Source organism: Saccopteryx bilineata, chromosome 1 (assembly GCF_036850765.1).
Source record: "Saccopteryx bilineata isolate mSacBil1 chromosome 1, mSacBil1_pri_phased_curated, whole genome shotgun sequence".
NCBI classification, from domain to species: domain Eukaryota; kingdom Metazoa; phylum Chordata; class Mammalia; order Chiroptera; family Emballonuridae; genus Saccopteryx; species Saccopteryx bilineata.
In genome coordinates, this window is record NC_089490.1 from 301,768,758 (window position 1) to 301,793,123 (window position 24,366).

General features: G+C 48.2%; 1 protein-coding gene and 1 long non-coding RNA gene across 6 annotated transcripts in view; one reads left to right on the forward strand and one right to left on the reverse strand.

Moving 5' to 3' along the window:
- Positions 1-6,237: 6,237 nt before the first annotated feature.
- Positions 6,238-24,347, reverse strand: LOC136314326 (uncharacterized). Of its 5 annotated transcripts, none has more exons than XR_010727303.1 (6): positions 24,180-24,347; positions 23,464-23,596; positions 21,576-21,645; positions 17,383-17,869; positions 14,012-14,154; positions 6,238-7,004 (listed from the first exon to the last, which is right to left on the reverse strand). It is a non-coding gene; the product is annotated as an uncharacterized lncRNA (long non-coding RNA). The 5 variants fall into 5 exon arrangements; XR_010727299.1 differs by lacking the exon at positions 24,180-24,347 and adding an exon at positions 14,334-14,478 and having other exon boundaries at positions 23,464-23,581; XR_010727300.1 differs by lacking the exon at positions 24,180-24,347 and adding an exon at positions 14,749-14,856 and having other exon boundaries at positions 23,464-23,581.
- ZBTB16 (zinc finger and BTB domain containing 16) overlaps positions 24,014-24,366 on the forward strand; it is a 187,269-nt gene continuing 186,916 nt past the window's right edge. The window contains exon 1 of the mRNA XM_066245062.1: positions 24,014-24,130. The gene's annotated coding sequence lies outside the window, so the exon portion shown is untranslated. The remainder of the gene's footprint in view (positions 24,131-24,366) is intronic.

Below are 24,366 nucleotides of genomic sequence, written 5' to 3' on the forward strand. Positions count from 1 at the left end.
GTGTATTCACTGGCCTGTCTTTGAGAGCCTCCAAGAAACAAACAGGTACGGCCTGACGCTTTCCGGCTCCACAGTTCCTCCACTGTCTACCCCAATTCAGTGAGCTCCTGCCTGGCCTCGGCCACCAGCATTACAGGGGCATGTCCTCGAGTGTCCTCCCCTCCCATGCCTGGCCTGACCTGCTGCAGAAGACTCCCTTCTATGCTGACCGTTCTCTTCCACCTTGTGCAGGGCCAGAGGGGAGCGAGGCCTGTTGCAAGCTCCAGAAAGAGGTGAAAGGAAGAAGACATGTCCTTCCCCCGGCTTCTCTCCTCCTTGTTGCAGTGCAGGCTTCTCACCCAGGGAACCTTCCAGACACCACACGGAAAGTTCAGCGGCAGCTGTTTGACATTTACATGTTACACGGTGCAAGGTTATTTGACTGCCGTGATGTGATCTTCTCTAGTTAATAACCTTGACTTATGGAACAATAGCAGCCATGGCTCAGTTCCTTTTCCTGCCAGAAATTCCCGCTGCTGGGAGTGGCAGGTGAGCGTAGACCCTTCTCTCCAAGACTTCCGGTTTTCCTGTCCCACCAGGAAGGGGACTCTGAAGGACCAGGGAAGGCCCACAGGCTTCCATTAGCATCTCCCTGCTTCCTCTCTTTGTGGAACAACACCCCTACCTCTGTCTGGTCCCTTTCTTTGGGTACACTCCTCCACCTGCCCTTCATTGTCCTCAGTCCAGAGCCACAGGTAGAGCAGCTGAAACCATAACCTCTTCCCCTCCTCCCCCCCTCCCCTCTCTTCCCCTCCCCTCCCCTCTCCGGGAGTCCTTCCTAGCAAGGGTTAACTGTGTGTATAAAATTGATTGCGATTTTAGTAATTCGGTATAATCACAGTCTACCAGCAGGCTGCTTTTCCAGCAGGAGGTTTGGAATTATTTTCTGGAGTTTGCAATATAGAACTTAAATTAAGCCTGAGAAGTCAGGGAGCTCGGCGGCATCCCTAATGCGGTGCTAAATTCTCAGCAGCACAGTCTCCGTATCAAAGCCTCCGCTGGCAATTAGGTTCATTAACTATCACAATACCTTATTTATTACTCGTCGTGCCATATGGTTTCCCAGCTAAAGGATGATGCCCATTCTCCTACAGACCATTTGGCATCATAAAAATGTTAACAAATAATATTATGGCTCTCGAGGGCACAGAGGCCTCCACACTGGGTTCTGGATCTGAGCGGTGGGAGAGAATATGAAAACATTTTTCTTCTATGCGAAATAAAAAAAAAAATTCCTCAAGACAGAGTATTCAAAGAATATAGCACTTGCGTAACACAAATGGGAGTTTTATTTACTCTCATAATGGTTATGTCAATATTTGCATCAGCGAGGACTTCACTCATCTTCCTCCCCACTCTCCTTCGGGGTTCTTTTCACTTTCATCTTGCTCTTCTGCTCTGGCACAAGGCCGACCACAGCCAGAACCACCCCATGGCTGGGGGCATGCTGCAGCACGGGCTGGGGGGGGCGGCGAGGGCTGCCCTCAGGTCCTCCCACGGTTCACCTGCACTCAGGTCCCTCCCTGCGCCCACCCAGGTGCGCTGCCTGTTCTGCTCACATCCTGCTTCCAGGCTTCATCTCCCAGCTTTCGCTTCAGCTAGTGTTTTTGACAGAAATGAGGAAGTCATGCATGTGCCAGTGTTGGTTGCCTTGTAGCCCGGGCCCTGCCAGTCTCCCACCATGGGCGGCAGGCATGGGGGGTGACCGGAGCAGCAAGTGAAGACCTCAGAAGCAGGAGAGAGATGCACCTCAAAGGGCCAGCCTGAGAGAGCCGTCCTGAAAGGACAAGGCAGCCCTCCCTCGGTGCTTTATGCCCTGGATGTGGAGGTGCAGGGCGAATCTAGGGTACAAGCCAGAACTACACGGAGGAGAAGAGGCGCCGTCAGTTCTTTGTGTGCAGTGCGCAGGTCCTCCGGCTCTGAGCGGTTCCTCTCACTCCCATGCACACCATGGCCTTCTTTCAGATGGAGAATCCGCCTGGGCCATGTCCAGTGCAGGCTCCAGGGAGACTTTGGGATTTACCCTCTCCTGAGTGACTTCTGAGACATGATGGAAACACTCCTTGGGAAGCAGTATAATGTGACAGTTAATGTGACATGATAAACAGCAGAACTACACTTCCTAGTTTGGAGCCGGGAAGTTGCCATATTAGCCGTGTAACATTTTTAAAGGCTCCGTGTGTTCATCTGTGAGATGGGGATCATAATAGTACCAACCCTGCAGTGGTGTTCCAGGGACTAAATAAGTTGGCCCCTCGAAGGGCCTAGAACAGTATCTAGCATGAAGCAAGAAGTATGCACAGCAGCTGAGATTAGGAATGGTTTGGTAGGCTATCCCTCTTCTTTGCTCTGCTACTTCCCGTGACGTGCTGAGGCATTTGGGAGGGTGAACCAGTCCCAAGTCTACAACCATGCAGCCTCAGCTTCAGTCCTGTCTAGCCCTGAGGTCGAGCCACATGGGTTGGGCAGTGCCAGGATGACACCTGCCCCCAGCCACACACTATTTTTTCTGCTGTGATGAAACACGGTCATCTGGGATTACAGGTGCAATGACAGCCCCCACACACCCCACCCACCCACAGCAGGTCAGGCTGACGGGGATCTGATTGGAAGCACAGACGAAGACTGTCAAACTGGATGAGACTTCAGACATGACCAGAGAAGCAGGAGAGTGGTCACAGTCACACAGCCAAGGAGGATGGAAGCAAGCCCTGGGTCTATGTTCCCATCCCCCAGCCCCACTCAGCAGATCAGCGAGGAAGGGGACAGAGTGCAGCAGAGGAGGCTTCAAAATCAAACCAATTCCATCAAGTGTCAATTCCATGCGAGGTGCAGAAAGCATCGGGCCCTTTGCTGGAGGCAGCGGGTGGGTTGCTGGGATGCACTGATGACAGCGGGGTGGCCCAGGCTCCTCACGCTCACACTGCTGGCCCCAGGGGCCCTGGAAAGAAACCAGCTAACCCCTGGGGAGTGGACAGTGTCAAAGGAAGATCCTTCCATCTCACAAGCCTGCTTCACAGTTCAAGGTGTGGATGACTTCCTGATCCACCCTGTTGTGCAGCAGGCTCCCCAGTATCTTCACATGTAAAATGGGGATCATGGTTGTACCCGCCCTGAGGGTCTCTTCTGTTGAATGAAGTCTCTCCCTCTGTCCAAAGGCACCTGACTCCCACCCTGCCGGTTTGCTCCTCACTGGTTGCAGGAACTAGCCCCCCTATTTTGCTTCTGCAAGAGGTGGCCCTCCTGGGGAAAATCTTTTAGGAGGACGAGTGTGGGGCTGGGGTTGTGCAGTGACAATACGCCAATGTGCATGCACACACATTCCCTCGTGCACAGACACCAGCAAACACTATGCCTCAATATGTGCACAAATGATAAATTATCACAGGACTTTCCGGGGCTTACTTTTTCCCTTTCCAGGTCCCCTACTTCGGGCCAGTGTCTTTGAACTCATTTCCCAATACTTCCCTACCTCATTTTGCCCACTGGAAAATGGGGGGAAATGAAAGAATTCCCTTCAGAAGTATTGCTGTGAGGATTAAACAATACATATAAAAAGCCTCAGCCATCGCCCTGTCATGTGCATTCAATAAGTGCTAGCTGTCACCATAGTCATTAATATTATGTATGGTCATCTACTGTGGGCCAGGTTCCATTTATCTATCTACATCTTAAATATATATATATATATATATATATATATATTCCCCCAATGTATTATCTCACTTAGTCATCACAACAATGCTTAAGGAGGAGAGTCCCTTCTCCATTTTGCAGAAGGTGAGACTCGGGCTCACAGAGGAGACAGGTAATGCAAACACAGGCATTCGATCCTGTATCCTTGCCCCTTCTAACGTAGGGCACTGCCCTTCCTCTCCACCCCGAAAGGATGGGCACGGGTGTGAAAGATTGCCCTTCCCCTGAGAACTCCCTAAGGGCTGAGGCACCATTCCAGCCTGCCCCACTCCCAAGGGTCATGCTGCCCCTCATTGTGCCCCTAACTCCCTCAGCGAGTCTGGGCAGGAGAGGGTCAAGCCATCCTACCTAGGGTTGGGTAGATCTCTCCAGGACGGTGCCCTCCAGCCAAGCCTAGGGGAAGAAAGGGCAGAACAATCAGAAGTAAATTCACCACAAGCTGTGACCATGAGGAAGAGAAATGAGGAGAGGGTCAGGAGATTGTTTTCAGGAATGTTAGACAGAGACTGGGTAGAAGAGGTTGATTTCAATCCCATGCAGCTGCTGGAAATTCATTTCCTTGGGCTGGTGCTGGGTCTTCTCCCTCCCCACCACCTCACTTTGGGCCTGACAGGGTGTGGGCCTGAAGAGACTACCCAGTCCCCTGCAGACTCAGCCCCAGCTGATGGGTAAACTGGTATGTATTTCAGTCTAGACTTTTCTCTTCTTGAGAGGGTACTGAGGCTAGATTACTGGAAGAACTCAGGAGCAAAGTGTGAGCTAGGTGAGCTGGGGAAAAAGGCTGTAGCCATCTCCACTAGCTCTGAAGGACAGTGAGATACTGACAGGTCCCTTTATGCTCAGTGCAAGGATGGGAGTCCAGGCAGCCCTCACCCCACCAACCATATACCCCCACACAGGACCCCCCATAGTCAGACACCGATATCGGGGAGGCTGGGGAGGGGGGACACAAAAGCTCAAACTCGGGCACGCTTGAGGATAGATACACTCAAGGATAGACACACTCAGCCATATTCAGACACTACTGCCACCTACTCTGGCACACACATGTTAGAAGCCAGGAAATGCCCGATTTTGACCTAGGGCTCTTGATCCTCTTGGCAGCACTTTTAGCAGCACCTGTAGAGTTTTAAAAAAAACCCTGCACCGAAGTCCCACTGTCGGAGATTTTTACTTAACTAGACTGTGGTGGGTCTTGGACAGGGATATTGCACAGCTCCCAGGGGATCCTAACATGCAAAGCACGAGTGGATACCGCAGGGGTTTGAGACAAGCCTCACTTCAGGCCCAGCGTCCCATACAGTTCTGCATGGTGTCCACTAGAGGTCAGCACGGCATGGAAAAAGTGGCGGCGGGTGGCCGGGGCAGAGCCCCGCCCAGCTCTCCAGTGACCGCCAGCCCTCTCCCTGCTGTGCCCCTCTACATTCCCTCTCCACCCTCGCCCGGGGAGGTCAGGCGCCTACTGGGCCTGGGTGATGAGTGGACACCACGAGGGGGCGGAGGGGCCTGCTGGCAGGATCAGGCCTGTGACCACAGAAAGTCGACTTCACTTAACATGAATTTTTAAAAAGTATCCTCCATTAAAACCGCACAACCCAGGCCTGTGGGCAGCAAGCGCCTCTCTGCACCAGGGTTTCCCACGTGGTTACCAGCGATCCGCGCACAGGTGGGTGCGCGCGCACCATGCCTCGCGGTAGGGGGGGCCAGCATCAACAGAAAAGAAATATTTTGCCTTTTCCGTAGGAGGAGCCAGCTTTGGGTGCCAAGGGTTGTTTGTTTTGACTCACGGCTATTTTGGCTGGAGAAGAGTAAAGCAGAGAGAGTTCCTTTACTTTGGCTAAGATGGGGCACACATAACCTAGCAGAGCCCAAATTTCAGATGTGCAAATAGAAGTGGACCAGTGGTTCAATCTTCTTTCATCATCTCCAAGAAGAGTGAACATCAGAGGTAGGGGAAAAGGAGGTTTCCCTGTATTTCAGCTTAAGAGAAATGAAAGGCTGTCCACCTTCTATGGACAACACTTGACCTCAAAAATGAAAACTGCAGAGGCCTCCTTGCTCGACTCCCAGTTCCCAGTTCTGGCCACGGAAACCTCCTTGGGACATTGCACTCGTGTGCTGGGGCGCTGCATATAACACTGTGGTGACCACCCTAACCACCTTTCCTCTACACTGCCAGGCTGCCTGATGGAAGAGTAAGTTCCTGGCACATAGGAGGTGTGCAGTAAACATTTGTCAAACCAAAATGTCTATTGCCAATATTATCTTCAATCTAATTTGTATAGCATTTAAGATCAACCACAGAGAAAATTTCCTAGGTCCTTCTCTGTTCTGCCCCAAAGACAAACCCCAAATTCTTAACCAGAAAACATTTGAGATATTTGTTAAAAATTCAGGTTACTGAACCTCATGTCCCTAGAGGCAGGGGTTGGTAAGTTTTAGGGTGGAGTTCAGGAACATACGTTTTTAAACTTTTAAAATTTATTTATTTTATTTTATTTTTTTAAGTGAGAGCAGGGGAGATAGTGAGGCAGACTCCTGCATGTGCCTTGACTGGAATCTACCTGGCAACCTCCTCTGGGGCTGATGCTGGAGTGTGGAGCTATTTTTAGCATCTGATGCTGATGTGCTTCAATGGAGTTATCCTCAGTGCCCAGGGATATGCTCAAACCAATTGAGCCACTGGCTGCAGGAGAGGAAGAGGGAGAGAAGAGGGAAAGGAGAGGGGGCGGAGAAGCAGATGGTCGCTTCTCCTGTGTACCCTGACCGGGAAGTGAACCCTGGACATCCATATGCTGAGCCGATGCTCTATCCACTGAGCAACTGGCCAGGGCCAAGGAACATGCATTTTTGACAAGTACCTCAAGTGATTCTGACTTGTCAGAGGGCTGAGCCTCCACCTCTCCAACCCTGACTTCAGGGTGTGAAGTCCAGGGAGATAGGCCAGAGTGGCTTTCGATGTACCCACTGGTCCTTCTGTCCCCCCAGCCATGCACGCTGGTGATCTGTCATCGCCTCTGGCAGAGAGGAGTCAGGATTCTCTCTTCTCCTGCTCCTTCTGGCCTGGTTCTTCCCACAGTACATACAGCTTTAGTTGCTCCTCCTTGTTTATGTTCCTCCTTTCCTTGGTTTCCTTACGAGTCCAGCAGTGGGCAGGATAGGCATGCCAGGCCTCTATCCCCATACAAAACTGTTGTGGGAGATCCTCAATCTTGACTCATGGGCAAAACTTGGGGCTTTTGTGGATGTGGTTCCAGGTCTTTCCTGGCCTGTAGTGGAATGAAGGGATTTAGGGCAGTCAGAGGAGGGAGGGATCTGAGGGCCTAAAGGTGAACCAGCAGCCTGGTGCTCACCTGGCCGCTGTCTTCTTCATGCCCACTCCAAAGAGACATGATAATGATGAGGTACACAGCCTATTCTCCCTTCTCACAAAGACACTGTCAAAAAGGCCGCCCCTCAGGGAACCATCTCCATGAATCCAACTAGGTTAGGAGGGGAAGGAAAAACCACAATAAAATAGCTTCAACTGCTGATCACTTACTACATTGAGGACTTTGGACTAGGCACCTTAATATATATTATAAAACTTATACCAACGTTGAAATATATATGCCAATATACATATAAAAACGTATACCAACATTGAAAAATAGCCACACACACATATATATATTACTCTCTCCATTTTACAGATCAGACAGAGAATTTAAACAGTTTCCCCAGGACACAGAGCAGATATAGGACTTGAACTCAGATCTATCCAGCCAAAGCTCCAAAGCTCTACCTCAAACCCAAAGAAAAGGTAAAGCCTCTTATTACTCTGCCCAGGGATGTTTAGCAGCCTCCTAGGCAATGAGTCAAAGGCCACAAAGGTCTAAGAAACTACTTGGCACTTGAAAAACTGCATCGACTCCAAAATACAAAGAGAAAAATAACAAAATTAAAACGTTTAAAACCACTTACTGTACTTAAATTACAACAAAACACGTTACGAGTCGTTAACTGCAGCTCATATCTTACAGAGCGTTACACACTGATATTTAATGAGGGGCACATGCACATTCTGATACGATGATGGTGGCCCCTTATTCCCCCACTCCACTGGATCCTGCCCTCTATAAGCACTGCCGTTCACCCAGGCCCCCACTGTAGAAACATGAGTGAATGCAAAATGACCAGAGAAGAAGTCAGGAGATCTTGCTCTGTGCTGTCTCCGGAGACCCATTTCTTATTTCAGTTTTCCTGCGTGAGGAATGGGGATGATACATTTGTTCTACCTAACTCCTAAATAGTCATTGGCTCAAATTAAAACCATCTCTGAGGAGCATAAAGTCCCATAGACAAACCAAAGATCCTAGATTGTAAAGGGTGACAGTCTGTCAAGATGGAGAATGCAGGCTTAAATCAAAACAAGAAAACATATCAATGGTTTTCATATATGAAAAAAAAAATTCCTAGGCCCTGGCCAGTTGACTCAGTGGTAGAGCATTGGCCCAGTGGATGTCCCGGGTTCAATTCCAGGTCAGGGCACACAGCAGAAGCGACCATCTGCTTCACCCCTCCCCCTCCTGCTTCTCTCTCTCTCTCTTCCTCTCCCATAGCCATGGCTTGATTGGAGCCAGTTGGCCCTGGATGCTGAGGATGGCTTTATAACCTCTGCCTCAAGTGCTAAGAAGAGCTCGGTTGCTGAGCAATGGAGCAATGGCCCCAGATGGGCCAGGCATTGCCTCATAGAGGGCTTGCCGAGTGGATCCTGGTTGGGGCACATGTGGGAGTCTGTCTCTGCCTCCCCTCCTCTCAATAAAAATAAGAATATTAAAAAAATAATAATTCCCAGTGTCTCATGTAATTCTCTCCTATCCCAGATCTCATGGGATTTCTGATTTAATAAGGATAAGTCTTGACATGATAGCACTCACATTCAGTATCCCATGTAGCCCCCCTATCTTGTAAAGCAAGCAAGACTCCTTATTTCTGCAACAGGTACAGAAAGGTGAAGGGACTAGTTCAGGGATGCCCAAATAGTTAGAGCTATAGCCTGTAAGGCTGAACAGGATGACAGCCCTCCTTAGGCTCATGTTGTAACTCCCCAGGCCTAAGCATTCTTATTTGGAACTGAGTGTAACAAGAACCATTTTTAAAATGAGTGTACAGCAGTCACTGCCTAGCTTTTAGGATTTTTGTGAGGCTCGGTAAGAAAAAGCGTAAAAAATCACTCAGTATATAACTCGGGCATCATTACTATTTATTGCTATAGTTTTGATCATGGCACACATGCCTATTCTTTCTTTGCCAATGTCTCTCCCAAACCAACACATACATATACTTTCTTTCCAGGAATAAAGATCTCAGATCTGAGCTCCTTGGGGAGACTAGGCTAAAATGTCAGCCTGACTTTAGCTTGATTCTCAAGATCATGCAAAGGAGACAAATACATTAAGACACAGAAGAGGAAGGAAGACACACAAATGAGGACTTAGACAAAAAGTAAGAAGGAGGGGAGCCAGGAGGAAGGCTGGGTGGGCAGAGCCCACTTAGTAAAGCTGTAAACTAGTTACGCATCCCCGACCCTGGCGGCTTTGGGGGGCCTTCGTGCTGACAGGCAAAGTGTACACACAGGCCCTGGGTGGATGGGGAGGTCCTAGGGTACTTGGGAAGCTGGTTACATTTCATTAACAACAACACGGACCCACATTGTTGCAGGAAAATATAAACCCAGTTAGTTCAAAGGCAGGAGTCACACTCAGCCCGGCTATAAAGTTAGCACTGCCCAGGCTGTGTTCTGAGGGTGATTTTCCACCCCTTCAGCACAGAGTGAGAAGGAGCCCTGGGAGGCCCTGGCTGGCTTGCAGGTCTCAGCCCTCCACCTAGCACTGCACTCCAAAGCTAGACAACCCATCTGGCCATCAGTGGTAAGCTAAGTTTACATCAGCTTTGCTCCAATTCTTGAGCCATCTTGAGTACGGACATCCTTGGAATCAGACTTTGAAGGGTAAATGGCTTTGTCCCAGACAGATAAGGGCAGAACACACAGCCTGGCTGAACTGGGGAAGCATGACAACTTCAGGAGGCAAAATGGCACCAGAATGTAAAGGTACTCAAGGCCAAGCCAAGTAGTTTAAGCTTTTTTAAAATGTAGGCCATGAGAAGAGCCATTGAAGGGTTTTCATTTGGGGAGTGGCACAGATCTTCCCTTTAGAAGAGTGAATCCAGTGGCCATTTGGAAGAGAGGTTGCCAAAAAGTGACTAGAAGCAAGTAGGCAAAGTAAGCCAAACCCTTCCCAAGATCAGTCTAGCCTCCAGTTATTTTGCTGGTATTTCTAGGCAAAGAAGTATCATATGACAGGAGAGAACATTGCAGAAAGATATACTGAGAGCCAGGACTAGAAGAGGCAAGCATGGGGCTGAGAGTGTTGTTGTTTTTTTGTTTGTTTGTTTGTTTGTTTTTTAGCAAGAGAAACAGACAGGAAAGAAGAGAGATGAGAAGCATCAACTTGTAGTTGCAGCACTTTAGTTGTTCCTTGGTTGCTTTTCCATACGTGCCTTGACCAGGGGGGTCCAGCTGAGCAAGTGACCCCTTGCTCAAGTCAATGACCTTGGGCTCAAGCCAATGGCCTTGGGGTTCAAGCCAGCAATTATGGGGTCCTGTCTATGATCCCATGCTCAAGCCTGTGACCCAGCACTCAAGACAGATGAACCTGAGCTCAAGCCAGCAACCTTGGGGTTTTGAACCTGGGTCCACTCTATCCACTGTGCCACTGCCCAGTCAGGTGAGAGTGTACAGTTTAACAAAGCACCACTCTCAGAATCAGGCCCAGGCCCAGAAGGTGATGCCTCCTTAAACATTGCAACCTGGGTTCCTCACTTGCCTCACTAGTCTGGCCTACTAACCAGCCCCAAGACGGGCAGGCACGGGGAGCCAACAAGCCTGTGTTCATTTATGGAATGCTTCAAGGCAAAGTCAAGAACACTAGCTGTGGGCAGACCTTGATCTAAGTCCTAACTCTTTCTGAGCTGAGGTGTCCTTATCTATAAAACAGTACAGAGGATGGGAGAGTACTGGATACAGCGTTGCAGGTGTGGTCACTCAGTCTGCCTCTGCCTTGGCTGGCACACCTTTAGGTGCCGGATGTTGTTCCTCAGGAAGGTGTTTCTTTCGGAAGCAGCAGCAGTAAAAATAGCTGCAGTGTAATCAGCACCTACCTGAGAGCTCTGGCAGGACCACACCTCTCACTTCCAGCCTGGTATAATAGTTATTTGGGCCCAAATCCCTCATTGCTAGAACTGTGCTGCCTGTTTGTTTAAACATCCTCCTAGAGGGAGGGAGGGAGAGAGAGGAGGGAGGGAGAGAGAGGGGGAGGAGGGAGGGAGGGAGGGAAAGAAAGAGAGAAAGGGAGGGAGGGAGGGAGAGGGGGGAGGGAGGGTGAGAGAAAGAGAGAGGGAGGAAGGGAGGGAGGGAGAGAAGGAGGGAGAGAGAGGAGAAGGGGAGAGGGAGGGAGAGAGAGGGGGAGGGGGGAGGGAGGGAGAAAGAGGGGGAGGGAGGGAGAGAGAGGGGGAGGGGGAGGGAGGGAGAGAGAGAAAGGGAGGAAGGGAAGGAGAGGGGGAGGGAGGGGGAGAGAAAGAGAGAGGGAGGGAGGGAGGGAGGGAGAGAGGGAGGAAGGGAGGGAGAGAGAAAGAGAAAGAGGGAAGGAGAAAAGGCAGCACACATCTCATTTTGTTCTTTCATTCTTTGAACAAATATCTATCAGGAGCTTACTATACGCCAGCATGGTCCTTCCTGGTGGTTTGGATGCAAAGGGAAAGAAAGTACAGCCTCCGTCCTCATGGAGCTTACACTAACTACAAAGGAGCTTCGGGAGGCCCCAGGGGCAGGAGCCAGGAAATAAACAGTAACTTAAACAGAGGAAATAGTCCCTCTCCCCAGGGTCTAAGGGGGCAGGACGCAACCCTAGATAAGGCAGTTGCAATATTTCTCCAAGAAAATGCTGTTTGAGTTGAGATCTTAATATGGAAACAAGTGTACTGTGGAATGGAAAGAGATTTGCATGGGAGGTGTATGTATGGGGGGGACACCAAGTGCAGAGCCCCTGAGGTGGCCTGTAGTTAGCAATTTTTATATCACTTGCTTTGAGTCAGGTGCACAATGTTTGGACATGGTTTCTGAACAAGAGAGGAACAGATGTGTTTCTAGACCTGATTCAAAGTAGCATATCTATGTCTATGTCTATATCTATATCTATATCTAATTCTGCCCCCCTTCATACCAAGGACATCTTATTTGGGTCACAGCTAAACATTCCCCTAACTACAGCTGCCATGCCCATCCCCCAACCCTTCCTCTATGACCTAGCCATGGCTTCACCGCTGATATTTCCTTTTCTTTCTAGAACCACAGAGAGCCATCACTGACAGAAGCACCTTACCCATTTCCTGCCCGAGCTGAAGCCCAGACCATGCTCTCTCCTCCTCCATTTTGCCTGCTCCTGTGTGGAGGTAAGGGGGTCCTTCACGATGGGAATCAAAGCTCAATAATGAGAGACCACTTATTTTCGACACACTCACATCATACCTTCTCTCAGCCAGAAGGTGCAAACACCTAATTCTGATGTATCTGACAGAGCTCACAGAGTATTATAGGTTTCATAAACTAGAGTGGCCTTGGCCGTAGAACTAGTCCAGTATTGTCATGTTTTCCACGAGGTATCTGAGGTCCCAAGGAGGGGCAACAACTTGCTCAGGGCCAGATGCTACACTGGAGACGGGTCTTAGGGCTCTTCTCAAAGAACGGGGCAAGCACTTGCCAATGGTTGGAAACTCTTTTCATGTAACACCCCCATTTATACAGAGGGGACTGCAGAAGCAGAGACACTTAGGTGACTCGTCCAGGGTGTCACAGGTCGTTTTTGCAGAGCGGGCCTTGAATCCAGGTCTTCTGACTAGAAAGCCAGAGTTTCTTTTTTGTTTTTTTTTTTTTACAAATAAATTTTTATTTTAATGGGGTGACATCAACAAATCAGTGTACATATATTCAAAGAAAACATGCCCAGGTTATCCTGTCATTCAATTCTGTTGCACACCCATCACCCAAAGTCAGATTGTCCTCCGTCACCTTCTATCTAGCTTTCTTTGTGCCCCTCCCCCTCCCCCTCTCCCTCCTTCCCTCCCTCCGTGCCCCCCCCCCAACCACCACACTCTTGTCCATGTCTCTTAGTCTCATTTTTATGTCCCACCAATGTATGGAATCCTGCAGTTCTTGTTTTTTTTCTGATTTACTTATTTCACTCCGTATAATGTTATCAAGATCCCAACATTTTGTTGGAAGCGATCCAATGTCATCATTTCTTATGGAAAGCCAGAGTTTTTATAATTTCACCATGTTGTCTCCAATCTGCCTAACAGAATATTCCAGAACTTTCCAAAGAGATGATGAGGGAGAGAAAAAAATTGACCATCCTCCATGATCACTTTTTTTTCCCCCTTGTTACTGAAGGTACTCAATAGGCAGCGAACTCGGCGGAAGAAACATTCTCTTTCTGGGGAGACAGGCTATCAAGTCTGGAAAAAGCTCCCAAACAGTCAGACATCTGCAGTTTATCTTAGTGCTTCCCCTTGAAAGACAAACCCCTCCAGTGACTGGGAGTTCCTGCAGAATGGGGCTTCGGTAAACCAGAAATGTCCATGTCTTGCCATAGACTCTGCAGTCGATCTATTGTCCTTCCTGCTTTTCACCAAATTTCTCTTTCTCATAATATCTTTTGGCATCTTAATTTTAGACATGGGTGAAGGTAGAGGAGGAAGACTTTTAGAAACTGAAATTTAACATACATCACTAGAATCATATGGGACCTTAGCCTATTTGCTTCTTTCACACGGGGTGTTGAGATGGATTTGAAAAGCAGAGATGGGGAGGTACAGACCTCCCCTCCCATCCTAATAGCCACCTTTGTCGTAGGGGATTGCCTCTGCTTCCCTAAACATGGGGTGCAGGTAGAGCGGTATCCAGGTAGGTTTGGGAATCTGCTAGATTTAGGTTTACATCTCAGCTTTGTTTGTCCCTTAGGAACTATGGGGTCATGGCCAAGTTTCTACATTTGATCTTAGTGAAACAGCAAGAAGTGAAGTTTCTTAACTTTGTGGTTACAGAGACCTTAGGTATCCTCATTATGTAGGCAAGGAAATCAAGGCTTAAGTTAAGAAACCTGCCAAATTTTTACACTGCTACTAAGTGACAGATTTGGATTTGAGACCAGCATTAGTCTGATTCTAAGGTGCTTACCACTTCCAACAGCCATGCAGTCCTCTGTGACTCCTGTTTCCCCAGCGTCCTTGTGCGAAACATACACGGTCCTGGTGAACTAGCTAGCAGCTAGGAGGTGGCTGCTGCCCCTGCAAGTTTCTGCTGGATAATTCAAGGTCTGGCTAATCAAGATATGAAAAAGAGAGAAAAAATATGGCTGGCAAATGACTTCTGAGTATGGAGGCACCCGGCTTTTTACAACTGTTTCAACTTTTCCTATGACTCCTTTTCCTATCTCCAGCCAGATGGGACAGAGGACACTCAACCTTCCACCATTTCCCCAGCACAAGGGATCACTCACCCAGGGCGGGTGGGCTGGAGCCTCTTTGCAAGGCCAAAATGAGCACACATGTGTAGCCCAGACAGAGGGGGTTGTCTGCAGCCCATGCCTGCCTCGTCCTCATCCTGGGCTTCTCCACAGACCTCTTGGTCTTGTAAGTATAACCCTAAAGATTAATAATAATCACAACAGGCAGCCCATCAGTGCCTCCCAGTCTGGCTGAGAGGTTTACAACTTAAACTCATGGCAGAGGGAGAAATTGGCTCAATCACTTAGAGTAATGGTACATGGAAAGCCAGTTGGGCATGACCGCTATTTAACGCAAGGAAACCAGGCTGCCACACTGAACGTACATGCACCCTAATAAACACGTCATGCTATGAGGTGAAAATTACCACCACCACCCCCCCGCACTCCCACCTCGTGCTGCATTTACCTGCTTGCCTCATCCATCCCAATGAAGGGAACAAGAGGAGGAGAATGAGGCCACAAATAATTGCTCATGGCTACAACTATGTCAATACTCGCAGGTCACCTTTCAGTCCTTTAAAAAAGATTTAAAATTTATCACACGACCTTACTTCCTGATATTCATAAGGCATTTTGTAGGAGGACAGTTGAAAGAAAGATTACCCAACATCATCCCTAGGAATATCTAACATCTTCAGATCTTGTATTGAGGAGACCAAGTGCCCCTCCCCCCACCCTTGTGCATCTTCTTAGAAAGTCTAGTGAGGTGGGTACCATAACTGTCCCCAGAATACAGATGAAGACACTGCAACTCAGGGAATTCAAGTAATTGACCCAAGATGACCCAGGACCTAAGAGGTGGTGTATTTGAACACAGACCCATGTGAGTGAGTCGCAGCCCAAGTTCTCAGGGTTTTAGGAACAAAGGAAGGAATAGAGGATGAGGTGATCATTGACTTGATAGCGTTCTCAATAGTTCTAATTGTATTCCTTAATGCAGAGGTCCTCAAACTACAGCCAGCAGGCTGCATGCAGCCCCCTGAGGGCATTTATCCAGCCCCCTCTGCACTTCCGGAAGGGGCACCTCTTTCATTGGTGGTCAGTGAGAGGAGCACAGGATGCGGATGCAAAGTGCGGTTGGTATCGCTCACGTACAGTACTACTTCTGGTGACGCGGGACGTACACGTCACAGCTCCGGAAGCGTGTCATATCACTTGTTACGGCTAGCAGTGACAAATATGGAACCGGACATTGACCATCTCATTAGCCAAAAGCAGGCCCATAGTTCCCATTGAAATACTGGTCAGTTTGTTGATTTAAATTTACTTGTTCTTAATATTTTAAATATTGTATTTGTTTCCATTTTGTTTTTTTACTTTAAAATAAGATATGTGCAGTGTGCCTAGGGATTTGTTCATAGTTTTTTTTATAGTCCGGCCCTCCAGCGGTCTGAGAGACAGTGAACTGGCAGCCTGTGTAAAAATTGTGGGGACCCCTGCCTTAAGGTCTTGGATATTATGATACCTTCCTATCTGCTTTCTCCCCACAAAAAGTAACTCTCATATTTTACCATGGGTCAAGTACAGCAGACACAGCAGTAAACCCACAATCATGCTTGTCCTCATGGAGCACAGTGTGGTGGAAGAGCAAGCTAGAGAAAACCAGGTTCATAGAAACTGTTAAGGTGCTTCCTAGATTTCCCCTTGGCCCTGTTTGCACAGAATGCTCCAGTCTCCAGATGGACCTGCCCTATATGTAACCACACTGCCAAGAGGACTCGGGAGAGCCTCTTGTCCTAGGCCAGAACCCCAGCTCAGACACTGTAGACCTGCTGCCTTTCTAAAATGAAACAAAGTGTAGTAATAATTAAGGTAATGCTAGCTCCTATCATAAACAACTCCCAAAGTATAGAATTAGCTAAAGACTAAAGGTATCTAAAGTTTTAAAAAATACCAATTTAGCTTGACCAGGTGGTGGCACAGTGGATAGAATGTCGGACTGGGATGTGGAGGATCCAGGTTTGAGACCCCGAGGGCGCCGGCTTGAGCGTGGGCTCATCAGGTTTGAGCAGAGCTTATCAGCTTGGACCCAAGGTTGCTGGCTTGGGCAAGGGGTTACTGGGTTTGCTGAAGGCCCACAGTCAAGACACATATGAGAAAGCAATCAGTGAACAACGAAGGTGTCGCAACAAAAAACTGATGATTGATGCTTCTCATCTCTCTCCGTTCCTGTCTGTCTGTCCCTATCTATCCCTCTCTCTGACTCTCTCTCTGTAAAAAAGGAAAAAAAATACCAAATAAATTTTTTTTTGTATTTTTCTGAAGTTGGAAACGGGGAGGCAGTCAGACAGACTCTCCCATGCGCCCAACAGGGATCCACCAGGCACACCCACCAGGGGGCGATGCTCTGCCCATCCGGGGCATTGCTCTGCTGCAACCAGAGCCATTCCAGTGCCTGAGACAGAGGCCACAGAACTATCCTCAGCACCCCCGGCCAACTTTGCTCCAATGGAGCCCTGGCTGTGGGAGGGGAAGAGAGAGACAGAGAGGAAGGAGAGGGGGAAGGGTGGAGAAGCAAATGGGCACCTCTCCTGTGTGCCCTGGCTGGGAATCAAACCCTGGACTCCTGCACACCAGGCCGACACTCTACCACTGAGCCAACGGGCCAGGGCCCCAACTTAAATTCTAATTTCAGATACCATTTTTTAAAGGTATCAGGGGTCCCCAAACTTTTTACACAGGGGGCCAGTTCACTGTCCCTCAGACCGTTGGAGGGCCACCACATACAGTGCTCCTCTCACTGACCACCAATGAAAGAGGTGCCCCTTCCGGAAGTGCAGTGGGGGGGGGTGGATAAATGGCCTCAGGGGGCTGCATGTGGCCTGCGGGCTGTGGTTTGGGGACACCTGGAACTGCTCTGTGCAATATTTGGGATACACTTTTATACTAACATATTATGCATCACTTTTCTGAAATTCAAATTAAACTGGGTGCTCTGTGTTTAATTTGGTGACCCTCGTTTATATTAAAGTCCACAATGGGTGTTCTCAGCAGGCAGGCAGCTACCCTTCCAGTTGCAATTCAGGGACCCAGGCTTTACCTGTCTTGGCTCTGCCGTCTCTATCACTCAGGATTCCACGTGGGAGTTTTTGTGGGCCAGTTCTGGAAGCAGCACGATGGACGTCTGTTCACCATCCACGGTCTCAGGGCCTGTACCTAACTAACAGTGAGGTCCACTGAAGACTGTGACCTCCTGTGTGCGCAAGAGGGCTTTTGCAGAACACCTAGCTAGCCTCTGACACCTGATAACAGCAGAGTTAACTTCTCAGGACTTGTGCCGCACGCCTGTCTCATATGCTAGTGCTGGGTCTGGTCAGCAGTCCTACACTCACCGGGGTCCTGAGCAGGAGATCAAATGCTCTTCTTAGCCTTGATCTGGCTAACAAAGCTATTTGGGATTGGGGGTACGAAGCCATTGGTGCAGTAACAAGCAGCACGATTCAAATAAATTCATTTTAATCTAAATGCAATTTAATAAACATTTATTAATGTTCCAAGAATAATGAGTAAAGCTTGGTTCCAGGTCCCTGAAGGAGACATAAATTGAAGTAAAAATCAGTTTTAGCCTCAAGGAGCTGTATACCATTAAATTCAATAGCTATTCCCTGGTTTATATCTTGTTGATTTTCCAAGGGTCAGTGAGAAACCCGTAGCTACAAAAGTACTGCCCTAAATGCTGGGATACACAGAATTGGTGTATATGTCCATTCATTCGTCCGTCTGTCCATTCATTTGTTCACGGAGGCACTCATTCAATTAGTTCGTTCACTAACATTTAAGAAGCAGAGGTAGACTCTACTCTGAGGGTTGGGGAATGGGAATACTAAACTGAACAAGATTGAGACTGTCTTCCAGAAACCAGAGAAGAGGGTGGTGGTTAGAACGCATGTAACTGAGCCAGATACAAGACAGATGGTGGCAAATACTACAGGAAACACTCACACAGTGCTAAGGGACTTATGGAGGAGGGAGACGTTGATTCTGACTAGAGAGTGGGGCGAAGACTCCATCAAAGATCCAAGAATGACTTTCTAAAGAGACAGCTGAACTCACCCTAGCAAAGAAGATGCAGTCAGTCACAGGCCTGGCTCAGAGCCCACAACAACCTTCACTCCACCTCCCACCGACCTTAGCCCTGGGAAAAGGCAGTGAGCTTTCCTCGATGGATAGCTCCAAGTCTTTCACTTCATCTTACAAATCTGTTCAAAGTTTGAGTTCCACTTCACAGAATATGATGGTCTGTTTTACTATACTCATTTTAATGTAATTGGCTTAAATTGCCTGTCATTGAGTCCAATCATTTCATCTTGTGCACCCCTTCTGTTTGAAGAGCCACTCCTGCAGAAATTCAGCTTCAGAGGGGGATGACTGGAAGTTCACTCACTTCTTGTCCTTTCTCCTTGTCAGGAGAAATGAAATGTTCTGCTCTGAAGACTTGGCAGCTGCCTGTCGTCAGCTTTGCGGACAGACGGCACAATAACTGTGGATGAGTCCTATATGGGATGGACACAGCAGTCTGCATCCACCCGTCTCCCATCGGGAGAGAAATCTAGAGAACTGCACCGCTTAGATAAGAGTCATATTTCTGGACCACGGTGCTTCTGGTGGCACCTCCAATGAGTGTGACAGCCCCTGTACCTGCTCTCCCTGTCTTGTATATAACTGTAGCACTCCTGTCATGAAACAACTGCCTTGCATTGAAATATATGGGGATTGAAACTTGTAACTTTGAACACCTCATAAGTTAAACAGTAGGCTATTTAAAGTTAAACAGCCTAAGAAAATATTACATACTTCCCCTCTTCCTGGCCCCTCCACAAGGAAACACCAAAGGGCTAGAAAGGCCTGTTTCTGATGGGTTAATTTTCATTCGCATCTGGGGATTTAGCTGTGGGCCTCTGGGGGTCATGCTCCTTCAATTCATGCCACACAACATGGAAACTGCACCCCTTGACAGCTAAAAATTTTTAGTTTTGAAATGGAGACCCACTCTCTCAGAACCAAGCCAATTTCCAAAATCACCATAAATTCCCCAATGTTGGCCCAAGGCCCGTGTGTTTGTGGTGACAAGTACCCACAGGGAGAAAATGCCTTTCTCTAAGTGCAGATGCCCTTTCAAAGACAACATTAAGACCTTATGCCAAAAAGCTGACAACAATGGTTGCTATGTCTCACCCCAAAGCTTTGTTAGGAAACCCCATAAAACCTGGCACATGGCTTGTGACAGCCAGTGAAACACTGTGCTTCTTCCATAATAACCTGAGCCCAAGCTGCTATCATTAAGGGACCTCTCTTATTAAGCATCTCATTGTTAAATGGCTGTCATCATCTGGTCCCAGTGTACATTAAATCCCATTATAATAATAAACACACTTCCCCATGACATCCGTTGCAGATTTCATCCACTGCTGCCTACCCCTTCAGGGCATCTTTGCACTAATAACAACTCAGATTTGCTATTTGAGTTGACGACATTAGGTCCCAACACAATTTATAATATGCTGGATAAAGAAGAGCAAAAAAAAAGTTTTCCCTCCCTTAATCACAAAGATCTTGGGGTCACAGTAACCCAAGGCTCAGGGACTAAAAGCAATAACTCCTCTTCTTCTCCCTTTGAAAAGTCATTCTTTGCCTTGAAGATGAGAGGAAGGCACATTTAGAACCTGGAGAAGAAGCCCAAGTTTGTGGATATCACGAACCAGAACTCCATGGGCAAAAAATAAATAATAATAAATAAAATAAAATAAAATAAAGTAAAATAAAATAAAAGGCAAATACTAATCAAAGAAATCATCTTCTTATTTGCTTTTCTGGGCTCAACCTACCAGGTTCCATAGTCACTTGGTTATTTCTCCCTCTGATTTTTGGAAGGGGGCATCTAAGGAAAGTGGCATAAAAGAATGAAACCTTAAAAAGAAGGTAAAGCAAGGAAAACTGTCAACATACAGAGTGGGGCAAGAGTAGGCTCACAGTTGTGAGTTTATTCTTGTATTACTAATTAATTATTGCACAATATTGAGCAATAATTAATTAATCCATATGAGCAACTGTGAGCCTACTCTTGCCCCACCCTGAATGCACTGAGGGCAAGTTCTTGACATTATCTGCCTCTAGCTAGAAGATCTCTGCAATGATGCCCTTGAAGCATTGTAAAATCTTTTGCCAGCAGGTAAGGGCACAACGGGTCTGCTGTGTCTTCCGCCAAGGGTCCCTAGTGAGGTGAATACCGGAAAGCACATGTGACAGCCTGAGGCATCCTTCAGTGGCACTCTGGGGTTCTCAGTTGTAGTGGGGAGCCACTTTTTCCATTCAGGCCTTACAGTCTGTTGCATCTTTCTCTGCAAATGTTTCATTCCCCAATCATCACAAGATTTGGTGGAGATGCAAAGTAGCTTATTCTCCCCAAGGTCCTGGATGTATTTATTGTGATAAGAAAGTGTACCTTTTAAAATTTAAAACTATTTCCAAATGAGGAGTTGGAAACAAAATGAGTTGCAACATGCCATTTACACTCAATCAGAATATTTAAAACACCACCATCATCTTCTTGTGCATCTGCTGAGTTCCAAGTTTTACAGTAGTACAAAACACCCTCCTCAACTTCTGCCTGAGATTTTGAGGAAAGAGGAAAAGTGCAGAAGTGCAGAGACCCTGAGGGAGATGTAAGTCTATTTACTTGCTAGCCTGATTCAGTGGACAACTGTTGGGCCCTAGGTGCGGCTGCCTGCTGCACAGAACTTGGCCTCAGTGGGTAAGAGAAGGGAAATTAAAAGCCCTTGCTTCCCTTTCCTATCCCACTAGTGGCAGAATGGTCTGATTTGAAGTCACAGCTCTGATACTTCCTAGCTCTGTAGTCTTAGTTGATGCACGTTACCTCTCTGAGTCTGTTTTTCATTTGCAGAGATGGAAAAAATAATAGTACCTACATTAATAGGGTTGTTGTAAGGATTAAATCAAGCAGCACAGGTAATGTATTAAGACTCATAGTCAGTGCTTAGAATGAGTTCTGATTCCCAGTCTTCTTCCTGTGAGATCCCTTAGACTTGCTGTACCCTCCTCTTCCACAAACTGAGCTCTGAGGCCTGCTGTCAGTCGGGGTGTAGGGTGGGGGTGGCGGTGGTGGAGGAGTAGGAGGATATGAACAAAAGAGGACATGAGGGACCAGGAAGGTTTAGCAATGGAATTCCACCTGAAGGTCAACTCATCCATTCCCCTGTCTCCAGCATGACCTACCCAACAGACGGAGGGCTCTTCTATTTTTAGGACCTTTCAGAACTGGTGTTCCAGCTTCCCTTATCATACCCTTTAAGGAATAAAAGGAAAAAGAAATCACTACAAATATATGAACATTAGAGAGGAGGGAAGGAGAGAGGGAGAAAGAAAGTTTTCTCTTATAATTTTCCATCTAGCTTGTTTTTAGGTGCTGCCATTTGAAATCTCTGAACTGGGGATTCTCATCAGCCTTCTAGAGCTCCACGGACATAGCTCTGGTTATAAACGGTGCCAGTTTTGGTGATGGAGCCACTGCTCCTTTATCTGGGCCCAATAAACCTGATCAAACTGCTGTGCAGCCAGCCTTCAGCGCTAAGTGGAAACGCTCGGATCCCAGCGCTGGCACTCAGCCCACAGCCTTGCCTGCCTTCCTCCTGTTACCTTCTCCACCTCTTAAATTCAGACATTAATCTCTCTTTAACACTTACTAACAAGGGCTGGGCTTTTTAATGAGCAGACTTTATGAAGCAAAGGAGATTTTCACATAGAGTGAATATGGCATGGAGGTGGGGGAATCCAGGACCATGGAGGAATTGTTCCTTCTCTTCCACTGTGCCCAGAGTTTCTCTCTTTCTCTGATTTGAGGATTAATAGGAGATTAGGATCAAGGGCTAATTGTGTGCTTCTCCAGCTACTGCACTTGGGAGGGGCTGGTAGTAGATGTGGACAGCCAGGCAGCAACCTTCAGCAGGCACCATCTAGGCTAGTGGTAGTCAACCTGGTCCCTACCGCCCACTAGGGGGCGTTCCAGCTTTCATGGTGGGCGGTAGTGGAGCAACCAAAGTATAAATAAAAAGATTTAACTATAGTAAGTTGTTTTATAAAGATTTATTCTGCCAAACTTAGCGAAAATCTGACATAAAGTACTTGGTAAGTAATTATTATTATATGCTTAACTTGCTGTAACTCTGCTTTATAAATTTTATAAAGTAAAGTTACTTCCCTACTTTATAAATCACCATTACTGTGGAACCGGTGGGCGGTTAGAAAATTTTACTACTAACAGAGATACAAAAGTGGGCGGTAGGCATAAAAAGGTTGACTAGCCCTGATCTAAGCAGAAACGAACAAGTTTAATGATTCTCTATTTCCCTGGTGAGGCAGTAGGAAGGTCTTTTCTACTCTTCTGACATCCCTTCCCCAAGTACCTTGCTTGCAGACCTGATTTCTTAACTTTCTTGAAACACCTTTCCTCTTACAGACTGCAGACCTTAGTGAGAAAACCCAGCTTTAACAGGACTGTTCTTGATTGTTTATCAAAAGGAATACTTAGGGCCTGGGCTTTCTCTCGCGTCAGGTAGATACGAAGTTCCAAGTGGCTTCTCTTCCCTCTGCTGTCCTCTCCTGCAGGTCCCAGCACTTTCCCCAGGAGCAGGGGACAGGAGTGATGTTTGCTGGGATGGAATTGCCTGTCCTTAGGACTACTCCATTAGCAGCTCTTGGGAACGCAGATAATTTCTGATTTGTGGAACTCTGCTGTCTGGCCTTTTGCAATCGGAAGCGGATTTTTGTCTCTAGTTGGCTTCTGCCACCTTCCATGACCCTACAGTTCCTGGAGCCTGACTCTCCATCTGGGGCAGTGCTAGAAGCACACATCAGGATGTGATTATACCGGAGTCTTGCGGAAAACCTTTGACCCACCCGCGTGTCGAGGACAAAATGTGGAGACTTAGGACTTGCGATCGAAACCCGGTGTTGCTAAGACTGCCTGACCTGGGGAGGCTGACTGTCCTAGAGACCCCGGGATCGCGCTCTCCACTCCCACCGTCATCCCACCCCCACACTCCTGATTGTCAGTGGGCCTCCAGGGCCTGCACCCAAACGAGCGTTCCCCACCTCTTGCCCCTACCTTCGCCAAGATCCAGGGAAAGGGGGGAGAAGGAGAACCTCCAAGGGAACTCTCCGCCGCTGAGGAAGGGCAGATTTCTTCTGGTTGCTCTACCCGGAGGTTAGGGATCTCCACTTCGAGGGAGGACAGCCAACTGGGAGGGGGAGGCACTTTAGGGGGATTAGAGCTGCAAGCTTTCACTGCTCCCTGAATACTGCGCTAAGCAGGGCGCAGTTCTTGGGAACTCTTTCCAACCAGGTTCCTTAATTGGGGGGGGGGGGGAGGCACAAAGCCGAGGACATGATTAAGACTGAGAGGGATAAAATTTTCTCTCAGGCTTCGACCTCAACTCCTAGGTATCGCGACCGCTAAACTCGGGCGTCCACCTCCGGCGATTGATTCCTGCGGATCCTCTGACCCTTGGTTCACTAGGGCCCGCGAATTCTGCGCCTTAAGACTTCTCACAATTCCGCTGCTCACCGCCCAGAAGCGGGCGGCACCGGAGGCCTGAGCTGGGGCCGTGAAAGCGACCTTCTAAAACCGATCTTCGGGAGACAAGGGGTGCAGCCCTGAGCCCGGAGCAAAAGTAAGAGGCGAGATGACACGCACTGAACTGGGGCAAACATGGAAGCCCAGGACAAAACTCCTCTCCTGGAGCGGCAGGGGAAACAAAACCCGTGTCCCAGAGGTAATTAAAAAACCTAGGGGTTGGGTGGAGGCTGCGCCCCGCACCTCACCTCTACTGTTACTAAGGGTGTCGAATCCCTGGCTCTCTTCTTCAAGAGCTCCTTCTTTCCTCTCCGCCTGGCCGGAGAGCGGCGGCCGCCGGCGCACCAGCAGCAGCTAGATGTCAGGCGAAGCCCGGAGCGCGGCGCGCGGGAAGGGAGGAGACAGGAGGGGAGGGAAGGGGTGGGACAGAGAGCG